This window comes from Cervus canadensis, chromosome 2 (genome assembly GCF_019320065.1).
Source record: "Cervus canadensis isolate Bull #8, Minnesota chromosome 2, ASM1932006v1, whole genome shotgun sequence".
Lineage (NCBI taxonomy): Eukaryota > Metazoa > Chordata > Mammalia > Artiodactyla > Cervidae > Cervus > Cervus canadensis.
The window spans coordinates 29062800-29070872 of record NC_057387.1 but is presented as its reverse complement, the minus strand read 5'-3'; positions in this window follow the sequence as shown (position 1 = coordinate 29070872).

Here is an 8073-nt window from a genome sequence, read left to right as displayed (position 1 = left end):
TTTCTTTAAATATAAAAATTACCCTTGTGTTGTGAAAAAATTTTTTAATTGCCCAATAGAGTGTGTGCTTTTATTTTAAGCTGCTTCAGATAGTTTTCCAGAAAAAAGCAGGGCAGAAAATGAACGAACTAATTAAATTTCTTATTTTGTACTGTGGTAAGTGTTTATGGAGCAGTCTTTTTGATATTCTACTTTATCTGCTTTTGGTTTCTGGTGATAAGAGCAATAGCATTTATTGAGTGGTTATTATGTGCTAGACACTATTCTTTACACATATTATTTCATAACAATATTCTGAGATAGATATTACTATTATCCCATTTTACAGATAAGAAAACTAAGGCCTGGATTAAACAAACTGCAGTGCTCACGCAGCAGCCAGTGATAGAGCCAAGATTCAAGCCTGAAGCCTTGGAGCCTGTACAGCAGTGCTTCCTCATCAAGGACCGATCTTACCCACCAGGGGACACAGGAAATGATCTGAAACATTTTTGGTTGCCACAACTGGGGAATTGCTCACTACCACGTAGTAAGTAGAGGCCACAGAAGCTGCTGAACACTCTACACTACACAAGGCAAAGAATGATATGACTCAGACGTCAGTAGTGCCAACGCTGAGAAATCCCATGTAGATCAACCATTACGTCATCTCTTTAGGACTCCCTGAAAACGCTTTTACCTGGTTCTTCATCTTTGATCCACTTGTGCAGCTGAAATGCCTCCCAAGGGGGTGGGCCGCTGCATTCATCCTGGAGGGCACACCTGGCTCTCTGGGAGCCTGGAGGGCAGAAACCTCCTGGGGAAAGAATGCTGAGTGCCAGAAGCAGAAAACAAAGAGCCTTTAGGTCCATTGTCATCACTGGTCCCAAAAGGGCAGAGGCTCCAGAAGGAGTTCCTGGGCTTGTTACCTTAGGAAGGAGTGCCCCCTCCCCTGATACGAACCAACCAGAAAGCCCCAGGTCACTGAAGCCGCCGGATACAGCACTTCACAGGCCCTGCATACCTGCACCCACCCCCCCGCCCCGGCACTAACCCTGTATCTTACCTTGTCCTCTTACCTCTGAGAGCAGGTCCTTCTTACCCCCTCCATCTCATCTAGATTCTGACCCAGCCCCCACTGGAAGGATCCTGGGATTGGACGAGTCCTGTTTACCCAGGAACGCTCTCACTGGCTCATTGCAGACCCCTTGTGCAGAAGTCCCAGGTTCATCTTTGCAGAGGATACAGAAGGGAAAAAATGCTCCTAATCCTGGCAGCTCAGACATCCTCTTTGGAAGGTAGCGCTGCTGTGGAAGGAATACCACACAAGGAACTGGCAGACTTAGGCTGGTGGATCTGTGTACCCAGGAGGCTGGCATGGGGCTCAATGCAAGCCTGAGTTGTACTTGTCTCCTCCTCAGTACCTGGACTGTGCATGGGGCTGACTGTCCACAGTTACTTGTTGGGTGGAATAAATGCATCACTCCTCAGCTCTGCTCTCTGATCTGGACAGATCGAAACCATTTCCACAGATGGACCCAGGTGGCTGCAGCCGTCTGCTCCACGGCAGAGGATGTGGGATACATGTTGATCTCTGTATGGTACACGACTGAAGGCCGTCCCAACCTCCTCCTGCCTGCTGAGTCCTGCTCTTGCCTGTGGGCTTGTCTTGGCCCACCTCATTCCCCGTCCCAAACACACGCACCTAGTCTAGAGGACCTTTGAGGTGAGGGACTGTTAGTGAAGTGAACTTATAATTGAGACTTATGAGGGGCCTGTGTGTGATAGTTGCTAAGTTGTGTCTGACTCTTTGTGACCTCATGGGCTGTAGCCCACCGGCTTCTTCTGTCCATGGGATTTCCCAGGCAAGAATACTGGAGTGGGTTGCCGTTTCCTTCTCCAGGGGATCTTCCCGACCTAGGGACTAAAGCCACATCTCCTGCATTGGCAGGTGGATTCTTTACCACTGAGCCAAGCCCGCTCTGTGCCAAATGCTGGGTCCAGCGTTCAGAAGCAGCAGTGAATAAGAAAGACATGGTCATTGACTAGTGGGGAATAGGGATTTTGAACAAGGAAATATTAGTGGGATGTATATAATGAAGAAGTACAGCAGAGTCTGTTACTGTTTATTACTATTATAGAGAAATGACAGAAATTTGATAGGTATGGTTTTCATCTTAGAAGCCACATTAGTGTCCCATTCCTTCTGTGTTGTTCCTGCCCTTAGGCAAAGGTGGCAGTTATGTGTAGGGCCTGATTTAATGGCAACGGAGAGTTACATCCACCCCATATTATCTGATCCAATAGTCTATTGTGATATAAAGAATCCAGGAATTTTGGAAAGATTTGGATTTGAATCCTGTCTCTTCTGAGACAGTCTCCCCACTCTGTAAGATTAGATTAACAATAACCATCACCAGCATCTCAGGAAGAACCCCTTGAGTGACCTTGGGACAGCCTTCATCCTCTCTGACTGGAAGTTTCCACAACCAGAGTGAGGGATGGCCACAGGACAAGGCCATGTCCTAAGAGGCAATAATCAAAAATCCATGTTAGCTGAGAGAGGAACAAAGGCAATGCCTGGTCCTCTACCCAGTGGGCTAGTTTGTAGACAAGCCTTGAAGACCCCAGTCCAGGATCCCCAAGTGGTAGGAATCAGACAGTGACATGGAGAGTGAACACTTCTAACTTTACCACCTAATGTTGATTTTAATGTGTTTTGGGAAAATGCAACCAGCACAGCAAATGCATGGTTTTATAAATATTTTTGTCTAGAATGATGCTAGGTTTTAAAAAATGCATTTGTTTAAAGAAGCAGGTAAATAATCCTTCAGTTGACACAATAATAATCGTGAAGGTGGCTCACGAATGACTCTAGTATGGGAAACACTGATCTTATAAACCCCTTTTTGTTTGCACTGAAAACACTGAGGTCCAAAAGAGTGAAGGTGAAGGCTGTCAAGAAGCAGAACTGGGTTGAGAACTGAATCCTCCAGAGCCCGGGGTGGTGGTCTTCTCAGAAGCCCAGGCCACCTTCCCACCTTGAGCTCCTTGCACCAGAAGGCAATTTTTTTTTTTTTTTAACCAGAAGGCATTTTTATTAGAGCTCTTTTTTTTTCTTTTTTCACATAATTTTATTTATTTATTTTTGGCTGTGCTGGGTTGCTGCACAGGCTTTTCCCTAGTTGCAGTGAGCGAGGGCTACTCTCTAATCACAGTGCATGGGCTTCTCATTGCAGTGGTTTCTCCTGTTGTGGAGCATAGGCTCTAGGGAGTATAGACTTCAGTAGTTCCTGCTCCCTGGTTCCAGAGCATAGGCGCAGTAGTTGTGGCACATGGGCTTAGTTCCATGTGGGATCTTCCTGGACCAGGGATTGAACTCATGTCTCCTGCATCGGCAGGTGGATTCTTTACCACTGAACCAAGAAATCCTCAGAGCTCTTTTGTTTTTAAATAATGCTTTATTATAATATGACTCACATACCATAAAATTCACCCTTTTGGAGTGTGCCATTCTGTGGGTTTTAGTATATTCACAGCGTTGTATAACCAATAGCGTGGTCAATATTAGGACATTTTCACTATCAATATCAGTACATGAGTGTGTGGTCAATCAGTCGTGTCTAACTCCTTACAACCTCATGGGCTGTATAGCCCACCAGGTTCCTCTGTCCAAAAAGTTTTCCAGGCAAAATACGGGGTTGGTTGCAATACCTTATCCATTGGTAATCACCTTCCCCTCAAGCCCCTGTCAACAACTAATCTACCTTCTGTCTCTATAGGTTTGCCTGTTCTGGACATTTTACATAAATGGAGTCACATAGTACGTGGTCTTTTGTGTCAACTTCTTTCACTTAGCCTACATTTTCAAAGTTCATCCATGTTGCTGCATCTATCAGCACTTCATTTCATTGATGGCTGAGTATTATTCCATTGTATGGATATACTACATTTCAGTTACTCCTTTATCAGTTAATGGACCTTTGAGTCATTTCCGCCTTTGGCTGTCATGATGAATACTGCTAAGAACACTGGTGTACAAGTTTTTGCATGGATATATGTTATCATTTTTCTTGGATATATGCCTAAAAGTGGAATTGACTGGTCATATGGTATGATTGGGATTCTTGATTGCAAACAGCAGAAATTGACCCTGGCCCTCTTGAACAAAGAAGAAATTATCAGCAAGATCATGGAGTCTTCCAGAATGCATAAGGAGGAGGAAATGGGCTTGGGAAATGGGACAAGGGCCACAGGTCGGTCAGTGGCCAGGCAATTGCTCCTTCGGCAGGGCCGTCCCAGGGGAATGCTCAGGCCTGCATACCACTGCAGCCTGCCCTTTGCCTCTCACCCAAGAGTCAAAGTCCAGGAAAGAGCCTACAGTTGGTCAAGCTTTATGTATCCACTCCTCTTCCCACCAACTCTGGACCAAGGAGAGGAATGATCTAATCATTCCAGCCTCCATAGCATAAGAGAGGCATTATATATACAATGGGCAGGGCTTCCCAGGTGGCTCAGTGGTAAAGAATCCTCCTGCCATTGCAGGAGACACAGGTTTGATCTCTGGGTCGGGAAGATCCCCTGGAGGAATAAATGGCAACCCACTCCAGGATTCTTGCCTGGAGAACCCTATGGACAGAGGAGCCTGGTGGACTACAGTCCTTGGGGTTGTAAAGAGTTGAACATGATTGAATGAGCATACACAAACACACATATATACAATGGGTAATTTCCCCCAAAGGGAAATTAAGGCAACAGTACGAAGTTAAAGTTGAAGGGAATGACGGATACCCACCAAAAGAAAAACATCTACCACAAGATGGCCAGATTTTGAGAGGGAAAGTCTGGGACTCCTGGAGTAGCAGAACCTATCAAACCTGGGGCAGGAAGAGGAGGCTGAATGAAATGCAGAGGTAGGAGGAGGCGAGGAGAGCAGGTGAGAGAGGCTCAGCCATAGGATGGCCCAGGTTGGGGCTCAGACTAATCTGCCCCTCTATTCCTGCCATCTTAACTTTTCTTCCTTTCTCCTGTCTGGCTCAGTAGTTGTGGCATACAGGCTTAGTTGCTCTGTGGTCCCCGGCACTGGCAGGCGGATGCTTAACCACTGAACCACCAGGTAAGTTTGGGACTTAAAATTTTAACCTTGTCCAAATGAAGGATGAGTGTTTCAAAGAGACAGAGTGACTACACATATGACAGACTCTGCCACAAGATTGGCTCCAGTTTGAGAAAATGAGGCCCAACAGCATTGTTGGTTGGGATCTCTTAGGAAGAATCGTCCTCATTTACAAGACAGACACAATAAGAGACTTTCTTTTCCTCCTCTGGACATTGTGATGTGTTGGTGTGGTGTTTGGAGTGCAATAAATAATTTTGGCATGAGAGAAGCCAGCCTGAAAATGAAGCCAGTACACAGATGAGGAAAGAAACAAGAGAGGGGCAGAGAGAACACAGAGTCACAGTCCTTGGCTTCTACCAAAGACATCCAACCTCTGCGTTTCCAGTTATGTGAGCAAGTGTTGCTTGGCTTTTTGGTTGCTTGCAGCCAAATGGATCCTAACCAATACAGTAGCGATTATACATAAAAAACTACTAGAGAGACCGAAAGGCAAGGAAATCAGTGTAGACCTGGATTCTGGCCCCATTTCTGCCTCGCGCCTCTTAGCCAAAGCATTTAATACCTGAGTCACGGTTTTGCCTCTTTCACAGAGCTGCTGCAGGGTGAAACCAAGGGTGGGATATCCCTGTGTAGACTAGTCTACGCACAACAGGTTTTTATTTTCCCCACAGACTTGTAATCAAATGAGACAGGGGCAAAAGTACGGTGATAAATGAACAAACAAACAGCTGTTTTCTCAAAGGCTTTAACATTCCAGGTTCCCATTTGGCCTAAGTTTTCATGTATTCTCTATACTTGGCAGCTGGGTGGGAGGCAGTGGGAGGTAGGAAAGAGAAGGAAAGGCTTTGAAGTAGAATTGGGTCAAAGCCGATCACTAAACTGCACGTAGATGTGGGGAGTTTGCTTTTCCTTTTCTCTGTGTTCTTAAAGATGCATTGGGAAAGCTGTAGCCTCTTGTTCAGGAGGGAGGGAGGAAGGCTGTCTGATGTGCCAGATGCTTTACTTGTATTTTCTTATCCTCCTAGCAGCCCTTGGAGGTAGGGATATTTGCTTCTGTTTTCAGGTATGGAAATGCCTTAGAGAGGTCAAGTCACCAGTTCTCGGCATGAACTTGAACTTGGTCCTATCAGATTCCAGACCACATGCTCTGTTCTGTATCCCTCACCGGCTCCTAGGAAGACAAAAAAACATACTCCATTGTATCTGAGCTCCAGAAGTTTAAAACTGAAGCTTAGAGAGGAATGAGGGAAAGCACTGTTTCCTCCAGTTAACTTCAAACATTCTTTTTACATGAAGGCTGCACCCTCAGGGAAATATGTGTAAATATCTAGGATATCTCTGAAGGACACTCAAGAACTGGTCAGAGTGGGGAATGGTCAGAGTGGGTAATATGAGGCTGGCAGGAAAGGGAGCTGGGTCTCTGGGGGATGGTGAAGAGAAAGGCTTTAACTTTTCACTGTTGACCTTATCCTGGGTAAACATTGTACTATGTGTATATGTTAACTATTGAGAAAGTAAATTACATGATTTTTGGTGTTTAGGTCTTAGATCTGCTGCTTTTCAGCAGCAACTTGGTTTAGTAGCTCTTTAATATTTCCTCACTTGTAAAATAGGCATTAAAATGTCTACTATTCAGGCCTACTCAGAAGATTAGATCATAAAATGCACAGGAAAGTGTTTGACACTGAGTAAACGCTCAATAAATGAAGGCCACGTCTCAAAACTGCAAAGGTGTAGCCATATGAAAACTATAATTAATAAGTCATTATTGCTTGTTGTTCAGGGCATTTATACAAATAGTTTTGAAACATTTAAAAGTTCAGCCTTCTCTGCTTCTTGGGCTTGAAATAGTTTGGCAAGTTGACGATGAGAATAAGCTGTGTGTTATAGGAGAGAACATAGGTGTGGAGTCAGACGGATCTGACTTCAGAACCTGAGGCTGTGCGACCCTGCGTGAGGCACCCAAGCTCTTTGAACTTCAGCTCCCTTTTAGCCCTGGGACAGTTGAATCCTCATAGGTGGTCTTTGTTGTCATCAGATTCCTACTGCCCAACCAGATCCAACTCAGTAATGTATTAGCTAGAAATCTTTTGGGGGGGGTATAGGGGAGAAGACACAGATCACACACTACGCAGCTGCCATTTCCTTCTCCACGGAGTTTTCCCAACCCAGGGATCGAACCGGCATTACGGGTGAATTCTTTACCATCTGAGCCACCAGGGAAGCCCCCACACATACTACATAATAGATACTAAATCAATTTCTCCATCAGACTCCTTTTTTTAAAAATTTTAATTGAAGTATAGTTGATTTACAATGTTGTGTCAATCTCTGCTATACAAAGTGACTCAGTTATACACATATTTATATATTCTTCTTAATACTCTTTTCCATTATGGTTTATCACAGGATATTCCATATAGTTCCCTATGCTATATAGTAGGACTTTGTTGTTTATTCATTCTAAATGTAATGGCTTGCATATGCAACCCCAAACTCCTCAATGCATCCCTCTCCCTCCCCTATTCCCCTTGGCAACCGCAAGGCTGTTCTCTTTGAGTCTGTTTCTATTTTGCAGGTAGGTTCATTTGTGCCATATTTTAGATTCCACGTGTAAATGATATCATATGATGTTTAGCTTTCCCTTTCTGACTTACTTCACTTAGTGTGATAATCTCTAGCTTCATCCATGTTGCTGCGAGTGGCATTATTTCATTCTTTTTTCTGAATGAGTAGTATCCCATTGTATATATGTACTACATCTTCTTTATCCATTCATCTGTTGATGGACAGTTAGGTTATTTCCATGTCAGGGGTGCATATATCTTTTTAAATTATAGTTTTGTTTGGGTATACTCTTAGGAGTAGGTTGCTAGATCATATGGTAATTCTGTTTTTAGTTTTCTGAAGAACTTCCACATTCTTTTCCATTTACATTCCTACCAACAGTGTATGAGGATTCCCTTTTCTCTACA